The sequence below is a fragment of the Peromyscus eremicus genome, chromosome 5 (assembly GCF_949786415.1).
Source record: "Peromyscus eremicus chromosome 5, PerEre_H2_v1, whole genome shotgun sequence".
Taxonomy (NCBI): Eukaryota; Metazoa; Chordata; class Mammalia; order Rodentia; family Cricetidae; genus Peromyscus; species Peromyscus eremicus.
The window spans coordinates 71,596,714-71,618,643 of NC_081420.1; the positions used below are offsets into that span (position 1 = coordinate 71,596,714).

The 21,930-nt window shown below is 44.4% G+C and overlaps 1 protein-coding gene across 7 annotated transcripts in view; it reads left to right on the top strand.

Moving 5' to 3' along the window:
• Kiaa1217 (KIAA1217 ortholog) overlaps positions 1–21,930 on the top strand; it is a 309,925-nt gene that overhangs the window by 20,214 nt on the left and 267,781 nt on the right. Inside the window, exon 1 of one of the 7 annotated variants that reach the window (XM_059263668.1) lies at positions 14,803–14,998. The exons of the other annotated variants lie outside the window; for them this stretch is intronic. The gene's annotated coding sequence lies outside the window, so the exon portion shown is untranslated. Of the gene's footprint in view, positions 1–14,802; positions 14,999–21,930 lie in introns of those variants that run through there. 7 annotated transcript variants of the gene reach the window in all.

Here is a 21,930-nt window from a genome sequence, read left to right on the forward strand (position 1 = left end):
GAGGAAGCAGGGAAGGCTCAGCCTGTATTCCAAGTGGGTGGGGGGCAGGTAGGAGGAGGACTCTACTGACTTGCTGACTCCAGGGACTAAGACAGGCTCAATGTTTGCTGTCTTCTGTCTTGCCAGTTAGTGGCCACAGTTCTGTCTAAGTCACTCAGCTTTTGGTTGTTCATAGAAATGGGTACTAGCGTCATCTGGTACAATTTCAATCCACAGTTCGTCCTTAGTTCCTTTTCTCCCTTAAGTTGAACGTTCTCTAAGGATTCTATCTGAATGCCTGAAGTTGTGAAATGTGCTTTCTTTTTCACATTGGCTTTTTTTTCCCCTCTTTGCCTTGCAAAAAGGCAGACTGTGGCCTGCAGAGAGGAAATGGGAAACCTCGCTGATATAAAGATGGACCGATGACCCACTCCTGTGTAATTAAGGAGGGTTACCTTTCCTCTGAAGGAGGCTTGCAGCATCCATGTGCATTTGAGCAATGGGATATGTGCTTTCTTCTGTTTATGTCACTGTTTTGGGAAATACAATATTTGATACAAAACTACTCACATGGAAGTAACTTAAACTTGGTTATGATTACACAGCAAGGAGATGCTGGGATTTGAACCAAAAGAAGCGTGAACTGGGAATCCTTGTTTATTCCACTATCCTAAATGATAAAAGTCATGGCTTCTCAGTCTGCTTTTTGTTATTGTTACTTGTTTGTTTCTTAGACAGGGTCTGGCTATGCAGTCCTGGCTAGCCTGGAACCTCTTATGTAACCAGACTGGTCTTGAACTCACAGGGATCCCTCTGCTACCTGAGCCACCATGCCAGGCCCAGGGCTTGTAGGTTTAGGGTAGATGCTTGTGACTCACAAGGGAGGGTACACTTGAGGGGGATGGAGATAAGGACGGAAAAGATAAAAATCCGCGTTAAATGGGAAGGGAGGTGGGTTAGTGGCCTCAGGTACCAATCTCCTCTTCCCAATAACACCTCTGCTGGAGCTGCAAGGTGACCTAGCAGCTGCTCTCTCCTGATGTGAACGAATGCCACGTTCTGTGTCCGCCTCATTTGTATTCCATGCTAATGGTTCGAAAGGGCAGAGATTTTGAAGGCCACATCTGTGTGCGCTCGGTCTGCTGCTGAGGTTCTGTGAGTCCATCCCACCCAGCCTACTAGACAACAGAGAAACCTTGGAGGGTCTTGGGAAATTCCTACAGACACTACCTCATCTTCTGAGTTTGCATTCCTTGTCTCCCACCACCCATTTGCACTCTTCCTGCCATCCTTTGTTCATCGACCTGACTGTGGATTTTCCTGTGGAGGAAGTCAAATAACACCATCTGATGCGCATCTCCAGACTCTTAAGTACCAGCTGTTCCTCTGTGGGCTGTGTTCCTGGCTGCCTCTCCAACATGGTTGAGAGAAAGAGAGAATACCAAGTCAAAAATGATGCATGTGGCATTGTATATATATGATAGCTTGGGAGTAGGAAAATCTAGGAATCTTCTAATTCCTTGGTATCAAAAATGATGAAAAGAAGAATGTGGCCCTGCTTCAAAATCTTACTTGAAGTGCTGGAATATTCCTAGTAGAGAATTTTAAATTTAGGTTTAATTTTTAAAAATGTATTTTCTCGTGTGTGTGTGTGTGTGTGTGTGTGTGTGTGTGTGTGTGTGTGTATGCATGCATGCATACAAGTGTGGAGATCAGAGATCAACTTTGTGGAGTTAGGCATTTCCTTCTACCTCTCTATGGGTTCCTGGTAGAGAAGTTAGGTTGCCAAACTTGTGTGGCAATACCTTTGCTGGATGAGCCAGCTCCCTGGCCTTGCATTTGAGTTTTTAAAACCATGAATGCGTTTTCTTGACTCTCAACTATTGAAAAGCTGAGAGATTGCCTTAATGTCCCTCAGAGTCTGCAGGTGACCACTTTGCAGCATAATGTGTATTTGCATAAGAGTGGCTCCGCCCATTTCCGCCTCCCTCTGCATTCTCAAGCCTTTTCAAACAACTACTTATTTACTTAGCTATTTGTATGTGTACATACACATGAGGGTATGTGAGTGTACAAGCATATGTGGGGGGGGTGGGGGTGCCGGGACAACTTGGAGGAGCTGGTTCTCCCTCCACCTTGTTGAGGCATGCTTCTGAGCAGTTCTCCCGATTATACCATGATTACAGGTGCTTGCCACCATGTCCGACTTTTTAATGTGGTTGCAGGAGTCACTTGCTCTTTGACCCCCTGAGCCATCTCCAGGCCCTCTTGGGCTTTTCTTTTTTCTTTTTTTGTTTTTTTTTCAAGACAGGGTTTCTCCATGTAGTTTTGGTGCCTGTTGTGGCTTTCACTCTATAGACCATGCTGGCCTCGAACTCACAGAGATCTGCCTGGCTCTGCCTCCCGAGTGCCGGGATTAAAGGCGTGTACCACCGTCACCCAGCATTTTTGTTGTTGTTGTTGTTGTTGTTTGTTTGTTTTTCTTTCTTTTCTTCCCCCCTCCCTCCTGAAGCTGTGGACCGAACCCAGGGCCTTGCACTTGCTAGGCAAGCACTCTACCACTGACCTAAATCCCCAACCTCCCTCTTGTGCTTTTTTAATTGTGCAGGGCCATTAGACAGGGGGTTCCATTGCCTGGCTGTGGAGGGTGGAGTATGGTTGGAATGCAGCCTTCCCTGTAGGCTAATTGTGGGATTTGGCACTGATGACTTATCTTTCTCAGTCAAAGCATGGTGAGATCCAGATCATAGCACCAAGCAAGAGCTGTTGGGAGCATCTTCCCATGGCAACTCTTAGCATCGCTCTATTCCGGTTCATGGCTACCTGTATATTTTGAAGACTTTGTTTGAAATCCTTGTTTCTTTCTAGCACAAATGTTTCGGTATTGGAGGAGGTTTGTTTATTTTCCCATTGTCAGTGAACAATTTCAGTGTATTTCTGAAGCTTATGTTTTTAAACTCTGACTGCTCCTCCTGCTTCCACTTTCTGAAAGCTAAGGTTGCAGTCATACGTCATGATACCTGGCTGAAACTCGGACTTCTCTTGCATTAAAATAATCAGTTCAGTGGCTGGGGAGAAGGCTCTCAGCAGGTAATAGCGCTGGCTTCAGTCCTCTGCAAGAGCAGTGTGTGCTCTCAACCCTCAAGCCATCTCTCTCATCCCGGAAAAGGAGCTTTTCAGAGACAAGCTCTACTTAAAATTGGCAAATTAAAGGCATTTTGATGCTAGCTCTCTCAAAATTCACAGAAAACCATGATGGGTGTTAATAATAGAGAGGAGAAAACACCCTCTCTGTGTAAAACAGGGAAACAGGGTGAACGGCTCTGTGGACATACAGTATGGATGGGAAAGGGTTAAAGGGTTAAAGGCACTATTCACCACCTTGGCCAAACCTTGTGGGGGGAGCACATACCTTTAATCCCAGCACTCAGGAGGCAGAGGCAGGAGTATCTCTGTGAGTTTAAGGCCAGCCTGGTCTACAGAGAGAATTCCAGGACAGTCAGGGCTACAGGGAGAAACCCTGTCTTGAAAAAACCAAAACCAAACCAAACCAAAACAAAACAAAACAACACCACAACCATAGCCATGATCTCACCTTGAAAAAGAGGAAGCAACCCCTATGAAAGGTGGGGTTAGTTGGAGATGACTTCTGATGACTTAAGGGACTTCAGTCTGAGTCTCAGTGCCACAAACTGGTGAATGAGGTGACAGGATTTTAGAACAAAATGAGTACCATTTTTGTTTTGTTTTGTTTTGTTTTTTTGCAGAGAACATTTAATGTCACATACCAGACTAGAGAGTACATACTCTGCTGGTTTTTCTTATTTGCCTACTATTTTTCAGTAGCCAAGTTATAAGAAGAAAGGTGCTGATAGGAGATGTATACCTAAAAACTCATGTATTAGTCAGTTTAGATCAATCATGCTGCATAACAAATAGACCTTGTGATTCATTTGGGGTGTGTTGTGATTCAGCACAATAGTCTTTGCTTTTTATACATACAAAGGATGTTGGTGATTGGCCCAGTCTCCAGAGAAGCCATTCTTACACAATGACTTAGTAATACTGGCTCCTTCTTGTGGAGATGCTGTCTCAGTACAAGCTCTGCCAGTGTTAGTAGGCATGATGTTCAGTTGTGATCCTGTTGGGATCCACCTTTAACTATTTGGAGAAGGAAAGGAATCATGGTATGTAGGTGAGTGGTCATGAACATTGGAAAATGCTACTGCAGTCAGAGATACACCAATAAATAGAAGGACTGTAGTGTCATAACCAGATCACACATCGTAGTCAAAGAGTCTATGTTAACAAATGGTGAATTTGTGTTTCATGAAACACTAATGGTTGTATAAGCAAAGAATATGATGGTATCTTAAAGAATCAGTGTGAAAGCACTTCCTGGAGAAAATCTATATAATCTTGAAAAATCTAAAGGCAATGAGCATGGCTTTAGTGTCTATATTCAGACAGAATGAAAAATAATAGTGAAAGCATGAATGGAAAGAACAGTCAAATACTTAAGAGTTATGATGCTGCTTAATGAATAAATGAAGGAGTCAGTTTGCAAAGCTTCCTGGAGGGCTGGCATTTTTAAATTATGACATAAAGATTATTCATGTACCAGTTGCCTAGCATGTATGAGGCCCTGCCTTCAGCCCCCGGGAACACACACATACACACTCATTGCAAAGGTTGGTATTCAGGGACTGAAAGGACTTGGGGACGGGTGAGGTGCTGTGGTCGGCAAAGTGCTTGCCATGAAAGCATGAGGATTTGGACTGGGATTCCCCAGTACCTATGTGAAAGGCTGGCTGCAGTGGTACATAGACCTGTGATCCCAGGAGGCAGAAGGATCTTTATGGCTTGGTGGCTAGCCAGCCTAGTCTAATCAGCAAACTCCTTCAGGTCTGTGAGAGACCCTGTCTCAAAAAATGAAGTGAAGATGAACAGGTGGTGTGGAACTCGCCTTTAATCCCAGCACTCAGGAGGCAGAGGCAGGCAGATCTCTGTGAGTTCAAGGCCAGCCTGGTCTACAAATTGAGTTTCAGGACAGAGAAACCCTGTCTTGAAAAACCAAACCAACCAACCAAACAAACAAATAAATAAATAAAGTGAAGGGTGATTGAGGAACGTATCTGATAGCAACCTCTGGTCTCACATGAATGTGAGGGGAGGGAGGGAAGGGGGAAGAAGAGGAGGAGGAAGAAGAAGAAATAGAAGTGAAAAGCCTAACAATTCAGGGGTTACAATTTTGCTTAGAAAATTCCACTATTGGTTTTCATTGACCATGATACAGAAGGAGAAAAGGATTACTAAACAGGGATCACTTTCAATGTGATACTTAACTGGTTGCTACCCTCCTCCACATTAGCTTAATTTTTTTTTTAAGATTTATTTATTTATTATGTATACAGCATGTATGACTGCAGGCCAGAAGAGGGCACCAGATCTCAGTACAGATGTTGTGAGCCACCATGTGGTTGCTGGGAATTGAACTCAGGACCTGGAAGAGCAGTCAATGCTCTTAACCTCTGAGTCATTTCTCCAGCCCAAGCTTTACTTTTAATTAGTGCTGTAGGAGAACAAGAGAGAACATCTTGAGAACAGCCCTATGTTAAAAGCTTGGTGAAATTCCACTGGAAAGCCTGTTGAAGAGTTCAATGGGATAGGTGGGAAGTAAGGAGAAACCAGAACCAAAGTTTAGTTAGCTATGCAAAGGCAGCAAATAGTCACCAGCAGAGTCTAGAGAGAGTTGACACCAAAGGAGATAGAGAATCTTGAGATTGAGGGTTCTAGAAATGACGAATATGATTCAGTCTGGAGCATAGATGCACACTCATTCACAAATACCAGGTTGCCTTCCTGTTTGTTGATGGTTAGGGATTCTTCTTGTTTTTTTGCTTATCTGTTCACCTGTTCTTAGAGTCATCTAATCAGATGGTTAATTATTATGGACAGACACACTGAGCACAGATTTGGCATTATACACTAAGGGTAAATCCCAGTATCTGCCTGCCAAGATGAATTTTTTTAGTGGGAAGAGTGTGAACTTTGAGGTCTGATGTTAGTTCATGGATGCTGAGACACTCTTAGCTGCATGATTGTGGGTGAGTCAGTCATGTCCTTGAGGCTTTTCTTAACCATAGACCAAGGCAAACAATGCTGTGGTGGTGAGGACAGGATGAGGTCATTCATCCCCATTGCTGTAGATGTTGAGTACATGTCTGAACCCTTCTTGGTAAGGAAAAGATAGCAATAGTTAAGGAATTTCTAAATTGCAACCATCCAGCCTAGTACCCAGTCTGTTGACAGAGGAAAGAAAGTTTCAAATTGGGGGAAAATCCCTGGTTATCAAAAATAAAATGACTGGTCTGATCTTTGAATACACTAATAAGCAGAGTGAATGAATCTGGGGTGATGTTTTAGTCAGTGCTCTATGGCTGTGAAGAGACACTACGACCACGGCAACTCTTATAAAGGAAAACATTTCATTAGGACTTGCTTACAATTTCAGAGGTTTAGTCCATTGTCATCATGGTGGGGAGAATGGCAGCATGCAGGCAGACATGGTGCTGGAGAATAGCTGGGAGTTCTGCATCTGGATTTATAGGCAGCAGGAAGAGAAAAAGCCACAGGGCTTGGCTTGGGCTGTTGAAATCCACAAAGCCTGCCTCCAGTGACACTTTCTCCAACAAGGCCACACCTCCCATTCTTTTCAAACAGTGCCACTTTCTGGTGACCAAACATTCAAATCTATGAGCCTGTTGGGGCCATTCTTATTCAAACCACCATAAGTGAGAAATTTCAGGCAGGTAGATGTGGAATGAGCGTTCAGTGTTGGGACAGGGTTGTTTCTAAGTGACAGAGTGCTTGTCTGGTCTGAATGAGGTTGAATAACTAGCAATGTGCAAAAGATGAGAAAGAAGAGAAGACAAAGAAATACTGACAGTTTGCAAAGCCAATTTGACCCACACATTTAACATTTAGGGTCTTGTGTTTTTATTAGAACTGTATTTGGAAATGGTGCCATGCACCTCAAAATCTTAAAGATCAGTGAATGGAAGGAGCTGTTGGCGCGGGGGTGGGGTGGGGTGGGGATTTCACACTGGAGATCAGAATTTGAATGCAGTCTCAGAAGGATGAGGGAGTCCTGTTTTCCATTAATCTGATCCCCAAGGTCCCACCTGTGGCAAGGATCCTGATTAGATGGTGTTCTTCTGGAGTAGGGAGGACCCGAGAGATGATGTTGAGACAAGAATGGAGGTGGCTACCTTATGACCAACCTAAGAAAGGTAGAAGTGGCCTTTGGAGAAGAATGTCATTGGATATAAGGAGAGGGAAGCCAGGTTGTGCTAACTAAGCCTTGGATGCCAGCAGAAAGTGTGGATCCATAGACCTGGGCCAGGGTGTGGAACTAGACTAAAGGCAAAGTTTAAAAATCAGCTTTCAGCACTATGTGAGAGGGTTGATGATATGGGTGGGCTTGGTAGCAGCCTTAGTGTCCAGACAGACCAACAGTGGTGCTGTGTGGTCCAGGGTGGCAGCTGTGGTCTGGAACATCACCAGAAGTACATATTGACATACCAGACATTAGGAAGGAAAATGAGAACAGTGACAGACTGGAGGAGGACAAAGGTACAGATAGGGCTGTCACAGGTTCAGCCGCAATAGATCCAAGACCTGATTTCAGAAGCTGGGAATGGTGGCACACACCTTTAATCCCAGCACTTGGGAGGCAGAGGCAGACAGATCTCACTGAATTCAAGGCTAGCCTGGGCTACAGAGTGAGTTCCAGGAAAGCCAGGGCTACACAGAGACCCTGTCTCAACCACCCACCCACCCCCCCAAAAAAAAGACCTGGTTTCAGAGACTAGAGAACAGAAATAGCTGAGTTGGTGATGATATGCCTGCTGTACAAGCTTGAAGACCTGAGTTTGGATCCCCTGCACACACACAGACAGCAGAGCATGGGCTCTAACAAGGGCTCAGTGAGGAGCAGTTGTGGAGATAGGAGGAGCCAGTCAGTCCATTCAGGAACTGAGCTCCAGGCTCAGTGAGTGACCCTGTCTCAAAACATAGAGGAAGATACCCAGAATCAACCTCTGACCTTCACATGTGCACACACGCGCATATGTATGTGCACACCCCCAACACGCACACATAAACATACTCACAGACACTACACACACAGTCAAACAAAAAAATGAAAGGGGGAAAAAGGGAGTTTAAAAGTATTATTGTTGGTAATAGTGAGAGGACAGAACTGACATCATGGTGTCAGCTCTCGGGGGTCTGTTGCTGGGGATGGGTTGGGTGGGGAAGCATCGAGTCTGGAGCCTGTGTTTGGACAGCATTTGGAAGCATCTCTTCACAGCCTCTCAAACCTGCTCTCCCACAGCCTTACTGCAACCTCACTTGACCTTCCCCTCTCATCTCAGCGTCTTTGGCTCATCAGGTGTGCTCTTTCTCTGACTTCCCAGTTCTCTTATCTGTGCTTTTCCAGGGGCACCCACAAGCCTGTTTTTGTGTGAGGGTGAATCTGAGCCTTGCATGGTCTGGGTCTATGGATTGAACCTTTGAACTGAGGGGTTGATTTTTGAGAGTGTGGGACAAATATCAGCAGGCATTGCCCTGCCAATTCCTGCACCAAAGAAGTATTTTTGCACAAATGGATGTGCAAGGATTTGGTTTCATGAGCATTTATTGGCATTACTCCTAGGTCAGTGACGCTGCTCAGCCAGCATCAAGACACTGAAGGCTGAATAGGTGTGATAACGACAGGAAATGGGGTGTGAGAGAAACCAATGGCCCAAATGTGCTGGGAGAGTGGTGAGCTTTGTAGCGAAGTTTTCTCCAGTCCTGCCTGGCCCACAGTCAGGGCAAATCTCTCTCACCCACCAGTCCCGCAACCGCTCAGATCCAACCAAGTAAACACACAGAGACTTATATTTCTTATAAACTGTATGGCTGTGGCAGGCTTCTTGCTAACTGTTCTTATATCTTAAATCAACCCATTTCTATTAATCTATAAGTTGCCACATAGCTCGTGGCTTACCAATATCATGGCGGCGGCGGGCAGCGTCTCTCTGACTCAGCCTGCCACTTCCCAGAATTCTCCTCTCTCCTTGTCCTGCCTATACTTCCTGCCTGGCTACTGGCCAATCAGTGTTATATTTATTAACCAATCAGAGCAACACATTTAACATACAGAACATCCCACAGCAGAGCTTATCCTTTCTTTTGTGTCCACCTTGCTTCCCACCTACTCTATTTCTTTGTTCCTCCCTTTCTCTGTCTTCAGGTATTTTAATGGAAGCAGAATACTCTTCTGTGCAAAAGCATGCTAAATATAAAATGTGTGAGAAGTGTGACTGTTTAAAGATGGGCACGCACATCTCCCACCTCCCTGAGCCTTTCTCCCATTACTCCATGAAACATCTGTATTTCCTTCTAGTTCTTAACAGTCAGATAAACTAGTAGAGAGCAAATATTTTCATGCTTTCTCTCAGGTGTATTTTTTCTATTATTTTATCCAAGAATCAGTTTACATTTTCCTTTTCTGATAACCTGTCTTATTGTTTTTAGTGTCTGTCTTAAATAATATCCTTTCCTAGTTTTTAAGAATTATCTTGTCTTTTATAATGTCTTTAAATGAGCTTAAGTTTTAAAAAAACTTTAATTTTGTGTACATGACTGTTTTGCCTGCATGTATGTATTTGGAACATGTGTTGGCCTGGTTCCCATGGATGTCAGAGAGGGCGTTGGAGCCCCTGGAAGTGGAATTACAGATGGTTGTGAGCCAATATGTGGGTACTCAGAACCCCAGCTCCTCTGCAAGAGCAACAAATGCTCTTAGTCACTGAGCCATCCTCTGCCTCAAGTTTAATTTTTAATAGTATTTTCATGTATTTTTGTTTGTTTATTGTGTGTATATGCGTGTGCATCATGGCGTACATGTAGAGGTCAGAAAAGAAATTGCACAAGTCAGTTTTCTCCTTCTGCCGTGTGTGTTCGGTGGATCAAACTCAGGGGATCAGTGTTGGCATCAGATGCCTTTTCCCATCAGTCCATCTCACCAGCCCAAAATGAGTTTAAATTTAACGTTTCTCTCTGCAGCCCTGGCTAGTCTGGGATTCGCTTTGTAACCCAGGCTGCCTTCAAACTTGTAGGGATCCTTACGCTTCTGCCTGCTGAGTGCTAAGATGGTAGGCATGCCTCCCCATGCCCAGAGTCAGTGTGGATTTTGATGGGAGAGTTTATATGTTAACGTCAAGCATAACCATTATCACTTTCCATTTTCATTGGATCACGAATCTGTCTATTCATCTCTGATGACAAATGGCTCCTGCTAAGTCAGACTTGGCAGGTACTTCTGTTAGGTGTTGTTGCCAAGCTCGATTTGAAATGGCAGAAGGTGGCTCCAGGACAAATGACTTAGACATCCAGAGGCCCATGAGAACTGGATCCTCTGCCCAGAAAGCCATACTGCACACATGGAGCCGGGAGCTATGAGATCCATCCGTCAGGGTTCTGCGGAACAAGAGAAGAAACGGCAAAACACTCTTTCTTCAGGGGAGCTCAGCCTTTGCTCTTTAAGTCTTCCGCTGATTGAATTATGGAGGGTAATCTGCTTTACTCACACCCTAATGACTGATGTGAGTCACATCTGAGAAAAATTCCTTCCCGGCAAAGTCTAGACGGGTGTTTCATGGGACACCTGGGCACCTCAGCTTAGCCCAGTGGCAACACAAAATTAACTGTCCCCCGAGTACCATTAAGCAATAGTCGAATGAGAATGGGTGATTCTAAAAGAAATCCATGGCATCCAATAACAACCTGAGGATCAAGGTCTGCTGGGATGAAGGAATACCAAGGTTGGGCTCCACCATCTCCCTAGAAGTTCAAACGCTGTTTTTCTTTTGATGACACCGAATATGTCCTTATTTCTTTTAGTGGCTACCAGTTTTTCCTTGGACAGGGTAGCAGAGATTTCTAGAGAAACTGGTGTTGTTTCATTAGGCCTTATCTCCATCTTTGGGATCTGTTGGCCCTGGGGTTCTGAGGGCTGAGTTATGATGTATTAACCCTGCTCTGTGCTGTCCAGGCTGGCTTGCATACAGCCCAGAGCTAGAGCAATGCCTTCCCTCTGCCCAGCCACTGTTGCTCACACTCCTTCCATTTTAGACTCTCCCCGGCTGGGCAATCCCAGAACCCTAAGCATCTCTTCACTCAGGCTATCTGGAGGATCCATAGAAAGTCTGTTTGCTCTTTGAAGTTAGTTACAGAAGAACTCCACTTGGCCTGGCTTAATTTAGTCAGCGTTTTCATAACCCCCGCTGGGAGTGGATTTATGAAGCTGGGGTAATGCTGTCTGTAGTTAAGCACAGGCATTCTGGAGTCAAATCTTGGGCCCACCCATATTTATATTGAGACACCAACACTTCGTTTCTGTGGGAGACCCACCCAACCTGATTTCTTTGAGCCTATCTATAGGGAAGATGGGAATGATGGTCCTTCTTGTATCACACTGTGTCTGTGAAGCTTAAAGCGGGTTAGGATTGATTCTTTTAACAAGGAAAGTATTCACTGAAGTACATTTTGCTAAATGACAGTTTCTGAGTCGTGGCTAAGAAACCTCTTTTAGCAGACACTTGTATTTGTTCATTTTTCAGAGGCTTTATTTCTGAGAACACTTTTGTGACAACATAGATTTGTTGAAACAAATTCAAAAGTATTATTTGCTCTCCTGAGTCAATTCTAGATGCCTGTGTTAAAAACAAAACAGTCAATTGCATTAGTTATTTTAGTTTGTTTTGGTTTGGTTTGGTTTGGTTTTTCGAGACCAAGTTTCTCTGTGTAGTTTTGGTGCCTGTCCTGGATCTCGCTCTGTAGACCAGGCTGGCCTCGAACTCACAGAGATGCGCCTGGTTCTGCCTCCTGAGTGCTGGGATTCAAGGTGTGTGCCCCCACCACCCAGCTAGCATTAGTTATTTTTCTCCTCGTTATAACCGAGTGCCTGGAATAAGAACCTACATGAAAATTCCTTTTGGTTCATGGTTTGCAGCACAGTCCATCAGGGTGGGGAAGGCATGCGTGCTGGAGCCGCTGTGGTGGCAGAAATGGCGGCTGCTTCTTGGTATTCTGGCAGACCAAGGAGGAAGGAAGGGGACGGAGTGTAGCGAGAGGCTGAAGCATAACCTTTAGTGTCGGACCTCCAGGCCCCACCAGTTACCAACTTCCCCCAGCTAGGCCTGACCTCCTGACGATGCCAGAGCCCCCCAACAGCATCACCTGCTGGAGACAACGGTTCTAACACACAAGCCTATAAGAGACATTTTACATACAAACCTTTACTTTTTTTTTTTTTTTTTTTTTTTGGTGCCTAAACTTGGTTACTCGTTTAGTAAGATCACTATACTATCTATTAAAGTGGTAGGCAGCTCTGGGCTTCCCTCATTTGGGGACTGGAAGAGAAGTCCTTATTGGCCGGGCCACCTCTAATCAAGTCTTGGCATCTGTGCCAGCCCTCATGGGTTGTCTTTATTGCTAAGATTGCTGGCGCATGAAACCAGCCTGCACTAAATCAGCCAAGGTTCCCACATCCCATAATGATGTCATCCCCAGCATTTACCTCTGCTTGTCTGCCTGTGAATGGGTTAATCCTGGCTTTTGCCTCCGACTTATTTTTGTAATTATCCCCATGTGCCTTTCACATGCTGATTTTTTTTGAGTCTCTTTTCCAAGCTTGACGTGAGTAAGCAAAAGCTGAGATACTGTCATTTCCTAAATAAGCCAAAGGGAAGATTTGGCCCATTATAACCACTCTGCCTGCTGAATCTGCGTTCACATGCTCCTCTCTAATGGAACTTTGAGGAATAACTGTAATTGAATAGTGCCTCCACTCCATCTGCAGATTCCACCAAATCAAACCAGAGATGGTTCTGTCTTGGTTTTGTTTGTCTCACATTGTGTTTGTGCCCCATTGGGTAAAGCGTAAGTGCAGGTTTCATCTGGATGTATTTTCAACTCATAGAGGCAGTAATTGACTCTCTGACAATAGCCTTGCCTCCCAGGAGGATTCCCACCCGAGCTGCCATATTAAACCCGGCTAGTTCCTGGTTCCCTTCAAAGGTAATGTCCCATCTGTGGACTGTGCACTGGGGCAATGCAGAACTCAGAATTGGCAGTGGATGGGATCCAAAGCTCTTTCTGTTCCTCAACAGAAAGAGCTGTTCTGAGTGTTTGAAGCCCGTGCTTTGCTCTCTGCAGAAGACAGCAGGCGCTTGGCACGGTGTAAAGGTTAGCACTTGCTCTCTGGCCTTGGAGGGCAGGTGCTGCTGAGCCTTCCACAGTTTGCTGCAGGATGCTAGCGAGTTAGAGCAGGTGGATCCTGCAGCACCGCTGCATCCAGCACGGTAGTGTTGCCTCTGATCCCATTCAGCCTCACTGAAACCCTTTGTGCTGTGGCACCTGACAGCCAGTGGTCCGTAAACTCCTGGGGATTTGGACCAAGTTTCTGGTTCCTGGAGCTCAGCAGTTTTAAACCTTGAGAAGATATGGTTTCTGCACCACGTTTGGTAGTGGAAAGAAAGAATGATGAATTCTGCATCATAACCAAGATAATTTGGGGACAAATTCAGCAGAAGTGTGTCCAAATCTTTTGGTAGCCAGTGAAGAATGCATTGAGAGAGAGAGAGAGAGAGAGAGAGAGAGAGAGAGAGAGAGAGAGAGAGAGAGAGAGAGAGAGGGAGAGGGAGAGGGGGGAGGGAGAGAGAGGGAGAGAGAGGGAGAGAGAGAGAGAGAGAGAGAGAGAGAGAGAGAGAGAGAGAGAGAGAGATGGTGGAGAGATAGCTGAATGGGTAGGAGCGTTTGCTGATCTTCGGACCCAGGACCAGTTCCTAGCACCCACATGGTGGCTGTCTTTTCTCTAACTCCAAAGGATCCAATGCTGTCTTCTGGATTCCGCAGGCTGTGGCCACACATGTGGTACATATATAGATAGACAAGCAAGCAAAAGAACTCATACACAAAATTAAAAATAACTTAAAATCTTTTTAAAATTTGAGAGAGTGAAAATTGTGTAAGTGCATAAAAACTTGAATGTCTTTTAGAATGTGTCCCTCCAAATCCCCAAATAGATGTTCAGTGCTAGTCCAGTTACTCCCATAAAATGGGAGACACGCACATGCATGGCAGGAAAGAGTTAAAAGTTTCCACACCTCCTCCTACCACCTCTGTAGCCACAGGCCACTGGAAATGCACACAGCTGCACATGCACACACAGACACATACACTCAGGTAAGGAACCTGTTTTGCAAGTTTTCCCGGTTAAAAGTAAGTAGGGGGTTGGTGGGAGAGCAGAGCTGGGAAGCCTTACAAGTGTAGATTGAAGATTTTTCAAAACCTGAGTTTTCAAAGTAACTTTACCCAGCAGGGAGAGGCACACATGTGCCACTGTGATTTTTTTTTCCCCCTCTTCCACTGATTAAGTGCATTGTTAGACAGGGAGGGGCAGATTAACGAATGCCTATAATTTTGATCATTGTTTTCTGCAAAACAGCTCAGGCTTTGAAAATGAAGCCACCGTTCTTGGCTACGTTGCTGCCAACAGCACAAATTACACCGTGCAAAGATCCCAAGCCCCTCTGAAAAGGTTTCATTAACGAACAATTTCGGATGATTGTTAAGTCTTTGCTTGACAGGTAACGTTGGCATGCAGGCAGGTGGGGTTAGGGTTTCCATGGAGATTTATGATGTCATGCTTGAAAGAGCATGTCAAGACAGCCAGTTTAACAAGTAGTTACTCAAAAAGTCCTATAGGCTACAAGTAGGCTTCATGCAAATGAGGAGAGTTTCACTGGGAAAAACTGGGAAAGAAAACAGCAGAGCCATGGAGGGGGGTTTACCTGACAGCTCGGAAGAAGGATGACCGGACAGTCCATTAGAAAAGGAAAGTTTCAGAAGATGGACTAGAAACTCTCCTTACGCTGCCACCCCACCTGTGGAGTGCTCGGTACAGGTAAATACACGATTTCCTTCCTTTTTTTCTTTGTTTGTTTTTTTTTCCTTCCAATTATTGCCAAAAGATTATTTGGCGGCACTGTGGTCTGCTCTGAGCATTGTTCTCTTGGCAGGAAGGATGGAGTCTATAAGCGTGGCTTTCCCACACGGAGTGTTCCAGCTTCTGGCCTGTTTTAAGGGCTTTTTGTTGTTGTTGTTGAATGAACTGAGATTTTTGAATAGAGCAGAAAAACAAGTGATGTATTATGTATGCATTATGCTGATTGTGCCAATGAATAATGCTGTAAGAACCACCACAGATAAGGACTTACAGGATGGCTGAGAATTGAGATACTATATGCATTTGTTGACTGTTTCCAGATGCCGTGTGTGTGTGTGTGTGTGTGTGTGTGTGTGTGTGTGTGTGTGTGTTCACATGTGTGCACGTGTGTGTGTGTGTATATCTGAAGCTAAAGCCCAGGTAATTCTGGATTTTCTTTTTGTAAAATATGAAAAATAAAATCTTTGGAACATCTCAGAAATAACTTCGGAATCAGATGTACAAACAGGAGCACTTTTGTGTTCAAGGGTACCTGCGTGTCTTTTCGTAAAAATGTTCTCTAGGACTAGAAAACAATAACCGTGCTGGACTCATTAGTTTGTAGACTTTTAAGACAATAGTCGTAAATGGCAAGAGGGCAGATGAAGGTTTTGTGGAAGAAGAGGGAAGTAATGGTAGTTCAAAAGCTTGCTTCTGGGCAGAAGCCTGGTCCCTGGCAGTGGGGGCAGGTGGACTGCCCTGTAAGCCACTGGTTGTAGCAGCCCCTCAGGTGGCCGGAACCAGGAGTTAGCCAAAAGGGGTGTTAACTGTTCTGTGAGTAGTCAGCCTCTCCCTCTTTAAGAGAGCACAGAGAAAACTCATTTGTCTTTCCTATAAGCATGGGATTAAAGCCTGAGCTCAAGCTACCTGGAACCTGGGAACCTGGACCTTCTGAGACAAAAGACTATTTAGAAGCTAATGGTAGGCTTTAAAATGTTTTGAATATGTAAGCATGGAATCTGAAATCTTGCAGTCTGAGGATGTGGATTAGCACCAGAATTGGCCCTCAGTGAAATCATTGTTAGCAGCTAGTGTGGAGGGTGACAAAGGAGACTGGTTTCCTCACGCGCTAGCTGTGTGACTTGGGGAAAGTAAATCCATACCCTTAAGCCTCAGTTTTCACCTTCATACAGCGAGGGTGACAGTCATGGTGTTGTGGAACAACTCTAAGCTGTGATGCTGCACATATTATGGGCTGTTTTTACTTAGGAGGCACAAGACGTTTGTGTGATTGGGAAGAGTTGTTTTTTTTCCCTCTTCTTTTCTATCCTTCTCCTCATGTCATTACAACAGCCAAGTAAAGACTTGCAGAGTCCGTGGCTTGGGCCTTACAGATGAGCAATCTATGACTCAAGAGATGAAGGGCAAGAGCATTCTACACTTCTGCAGATCCAGATTGTTCTTGTGTTAGCAAATATAGAGAAAAATAATTCGTCGTCAAAATAATTCCTAAGCAGCAGCAAAGCATGTTTGCCAAAGATATATAGATATATCTATCTATATCTATAGCTGTATCTATCTATCTATCTATAAGTTAATAGTGCTTGTGCTACTTGTAGAGAGCTGATTGCAGTCACATGAATTTACTTTTTACTGATAACATGCTCATCGGAGCTCAGGCTACTGTAAACACTCACATTTTGAAATTGCATCCACCTCACACTTTTCTGGGCCCACAGCAAGAATCATGTGTGGATGCTACAGTGATTGTTGAAGTGGGAACCAAGTCACCCAGGAACTCCTCATGGTCCAGGAGTTCCAGGCAGTGGCTCTTTACTTGCTTTTGATTCCAGACTTTGCCAGCTCCTCCCTTGTCCCCCTTCCAGATGTGTGAGCAGCTCATGGTTCTAGTCTACATTGTTCGAGTGGAAGAGACAATCTGTTTTTCATTGTGTTATTTTTAGCAGTGGCACTTTTTTATTATTTGTTGTTGTTTGTTTGAGGCAGGACCTGGCACGTAGCCGGCCCCCAGTATCCTTGAACTCACTATGTAGCCTTAGCTGGTCTCCATCTCGTGATCCGTCTCTTGGGTGCTGGGATTACAGGTGTGTGCGGTATCGGGCTCTTGAGTAACAACTGCATATCTCGTCAGGGGAAAGAGTCTGGTAGTCCTGGGTTTTCCTAAGCACTTTCCAAAGTTCCAGGTTTTCAGAGCTGCCCAGATTTGAAGCTGTGGGAGAGGCCCTTGGCAGGAGCTTGGGTGGGCTCTCTTGATCCTGGAGTGGCTCTGACATCTGAGCTGCTGAAGCTCTGACTGCGCTCACTGCTAGATTAATGCCAGTGGTCAGATGAACCCTGCTTTATGGCTGGTTCCAGCTTCCAGCCCCATGCGGGGACCTGAGGAAAATCTCTCTTTGGTTATTTTATCTCCAGAGACAATCTACAAGTCCAAAAGTAAATCTTCATTTCATAAGAGAGTTACACCACCCAGAGGTTTACCACAGGGTAGAGAGTTCGCCTGGCATGAAATCCACCAGCAACAGGGATCCAAACCTTCAGATAGGTTTAGAATCACTAATGAATATCCGTTTTCTTTTTAACTGACAAACCTCACAGTCCCTCTGCTCTCTGTTACACTTAATTGCTGTGATTGAACCTATATTGGGTAAGTAAACAGTGATTGCATACTGCAGTTTGGAACATGGCAGCATTTGGTGGAAGGTTCAAAGCCGGAGAGGGTGGAGTCTAGGTACTTGGGATCAAATCCCGCCTCCGTTACATACCTGTTGCGCAGACTTTCAGTTGGAGGGCATTCATTTGCCAGTCAGAGCAACTGAATTTTATCTTCTTTTACTGTCTTATGGATTGAACTCAGGCCCTCCCTCGTGTGAGGCAAGCCTGCCGTCCCCAACCTGAGGTCTTGAGTTTTAAAAGTCTCTTAGTAAAGGAGTTACTGGTCTTACATATTGTTTTATTGCCCTATAAATCTTTCATTTCTTTCTTTTTTTTTTAAAAGGAATGCACTGGAATGCCCTAAAAAAAAAAAAATTGTAACTAGAAGTTCTTGGTGGCTGACTGTGGAGGCGATAGAAGAGACTGTTCTGTGTAGGAGGACAAAGCTATTGCAGATGCTGATTACAGTACAGGCCCTTGTGATGTTATTTACTGCTGCGCTTCGTTAGAAGCACCCGAGTTGACTGTGTGTGTGTGTGTGTGTGTGTGTGTGTGTGTGTGTGTGTGTGTGTAAACCCCTGTGCATGCATTTGTTGGCTGCCGACCCTGAGCCTCATTTGCACTGGGCAAGCCGTCTACAACCATGCAGCACAGTCAGTCCCAAGCAGCCATGTTCTGAAGCTATTGGAGAGTACTTTCTAGATTTTTAAAAACTGTTTTGTTTTGTTTTGAGACAGGGTCCATCTCTGTAGCCCAGGCTGGTCTCAAACTCATGATCTTCTTACATGTTGGGATTAGAGGCACATATCACCGTGGCTGATTTCTCCAAAACTTCTTTGTTTCAGAGACACTCATCACTCATCATGAGAAAGCCCTGTCATGACAGGTGACTTGGCCATGGCTTGTCCTCCTGGTGGGTGGCCACTGACAGCAGAGTTGGAGGAAAGGAAGTAGAAAGTAGTACTCACCGGTGCATCGTCAAACTGTGCTCTTAGGTTCTTCAACTGTTTTACAGGATGCAGACCTTCCAGAGGGGGACCAAAGTTGTGACATATTTGTATTGTACATTGGAAAGCATAAGGCCTGTGATTTTCGGACCACTTCTTATTTTAATGTGAATTTCCCCATAGGTCTTTACAAAATCAATTGCCTTTTCATAACCCCCCTGACTTTCACATTTAACCTGTAACTGGATGAAAGGAAATATGGGTGGATGATTTTCATTTTTCTCCCTGATAGAGGCATAAGATTGAAGTGTGTCTCTCTTCTTTTTCCTCCTCTTCTGTCCCCTCTGCCTCCTCCTCTTCCTTTTTTTTTTTTTTTTTTTTTTTTTTTTTTTTTTTTGCATTCTTGGATGAGACCTAGGTTCTCAAGCATCCTAGGCAAGTTTACACCACTGAGCCCACCTGCAGTCTCAAGGCCGGTGCTATGAGGTATCTAATCTCTTCCCTCTTGCTGTTCATAACCAATGGAATAAATCCTTCTTGGTTTATGACAACTGTGTGGCCTCAGAAAAGTGGAGACCTTTGGAACTGTGGGCTATGGCGGGAAGAATAAAATCAGGACAGCCTTAGTAGTGACAAAGCAAGGATCCTGGACCGGCTTTTTCCTGGTGACAGGAATCTCTGCTGTGTTTGCTTCAGAAAAGAGACTGAATACACAAGAGATTGAGAGTTGAGATCCCTGGCTGTGTGGCTTGTAAGAACAAATGTAAAATGTTACCATGTAGAGAAATCTGTGTCCCGAGCTCTCGCGAAAGGAATGTACAGCTCAGTTTATGGGACCCATGAGTTCTGTTAGCCCAGAGTCCAGTGAGTGTTGGGATCTAAGGCTCTTTTCTATGTGCATCGTGGTGGGACATTGCATGACTTTACCATTGCATAGTCATTGTACCTCCCATTCCTGGTTGGTCCTAATTAAGTAACAGATGTGATACTGTGCTTCCTACTCTCAGTTCCTTTAAGGGTAACAAATGCAGATAGTCACATTGGCCCCATTAAACTGATGGCAGGCTTCCTTAGGACTGTTGGCCTGCCCTGTATCCTGCTTAGATTACACAGGATGGAGAAAGCAAAGATCTTATCTGGACGATGTCTGTACTGGGTAGCCATGTGGTACTACAGATCCTTCCGGGGCGACTGGCTTTGACCTTTCTCCTGCTGCTCAGCAGTGAAGCACACTGCTGCCTCAGTTGCATCTGGAGTAGCTAGAGAGCGGGTCTGATATCCCATGGTCATTTTCTCTCTTCGATGTTGAAGTGTTTGTGAATAGCACTCAGGGCATCAGGAGGACATCACCATCCCATTTTCCATGTAGTCATTAGTAAGGTAAACATGCCATAGCTTTCATTTGGCTTTCTGTTCCATGGGAGAAAATTTGTTGTGTAATTGTCTCTTTGATTTTTTTTTTTTAAAGATTTATTTATTTATTATGTATACAGTGTTCTGTCTGCATGTGTCCCTGCAGGCCAGAAGAGGGCACCAGATCTCATTACAGATGGTTGTGAGCCACCATGTGGTTGCTGGGAATTGAACTCAGGACCTTTGGAAGAACAAACAGTGCTCTTAACCTCTGAGCCATCTCTCCAGCCCCGTCTCTTTGATTTTTGCACTAAGGAACTTGCATGGATTCCCTTCTCCAGTGATGTTACTGTTTAATTCCTTTCTTATATTAAGTTTTGTGACTGTTGAAGAAAGTATCTCAACTGATTGCCTCATGAAGGACAATTTTAAGTCTCTTTGTGCAGTGTGTGTGTGTCCATGTATGTATGCCTGTGTGTGTGTGTGTGTGTGTGAGTGTGTATATCCATGTGTCTGTGAGTGTGTATGCATGAGTGTGTTATGTTGTGTTGTGTGAGGGTGTATGTGGTGTGTGTATGTAAGACTATGCATAGCATAAAGTGTCCTAGAGCAATTCTGTTTTAACAGCAGTTATTGGAGTGGTCCCATATCTTGACCTGACTGCTTTCAAATTGCATTTAGATTCCTGCCCTTTTGTTTCCCTGGTGAGTACTATTGCAATGACCCTCCTTGTATCTATAAACATATCAGCACATCGAAGGGACAAATTTCTGGAAGTCAAATCAGTACTAGTGTTGAAAGATATCACCCAAATATATGTAAGAAACACTGGTTAGTATTGTGGATAGGGATATTACAGAGAATGTTGCATCACTTTCATATGATCTAGTCACTGTGTTCATAACACATGATAGAAACTCTACATGTAGATGTGAACACATGACCAAGTTTGGCTAAATAAGCACTGCACAATACTGGCATCACGAGCATTCCATCGATGTTAGAAAGAGTGGGCCACATTTTTATTGAAAAACATGTAGCCAGGTGGTGGTGTCGCATGCCTTTAGTCCCAGTACATGGGAGGCAGAGGCAGGCGGATGTCTGTGAGTTCAAGGCCAGTCTAAGGATACTCAGGGCAACGCAGAGAAACTCTTTCTCAAAAAAAACAAAAAGAAAAAGAAAAAGGATGTATAGTTTCTGTGTGCTTATCTACAAATGTCTACATTAATAACCAACGAACCGGAAAGAGGAACCAGCAGGATAGTGAGAATGGAAGTGTTAGGTTTTGATTACTGTACTGTTTAGATTTTTGTCACATGCAGGCAATGCTTTGACTTTAAAAAACAGTTTAAAACAAGAATAGTTGTCCTGGACTCTAGCCTGTGTTCTCAGGAAGGAGGGCAGCAAACTAGCAGATGGACTGAGACAATGGCCTCATCTCCCCCCCAGGCAACCCCTGTTCCTTGTGCAAGGAAGGAGTGCTTTTTCTCTTTTTTCTTTGTGGGAGCAATCACTTTTGACCTCAGAAGCAGTATCTCAAATTTACTCAGTCTTGATCCCTCCTTCCTAAACAGATACTAGTTTGGCTGAAATATTTTTAAGCAATCTGAACTTCTCAGCAAAAGCAGCCAATGCATCTTTGTAGGGTAGAACATCTTCCGGCCATCACATAAGGCGCTCGCTGCATTACCAAATCCCATACCTTTGCAGGTGTTTTCTTGATTTGGTTTGGTTTTGAGGTAGGGGTCTCATTGTGTAGCTATTGTGTTAGGGCTTTTAATTTCATGGTTGATCTTTCTGTCACAGCTTCCCAAGTGCTGAGATTATAGGGGTGCACTCCCCCACCCAACTGGTATTTATTAAAGTTTTCATGGGAAGGCTCTAGTTATGCAACAAAAATTCACCTTCCCAAATGAAGCTCCATCTTAAAACACAGCA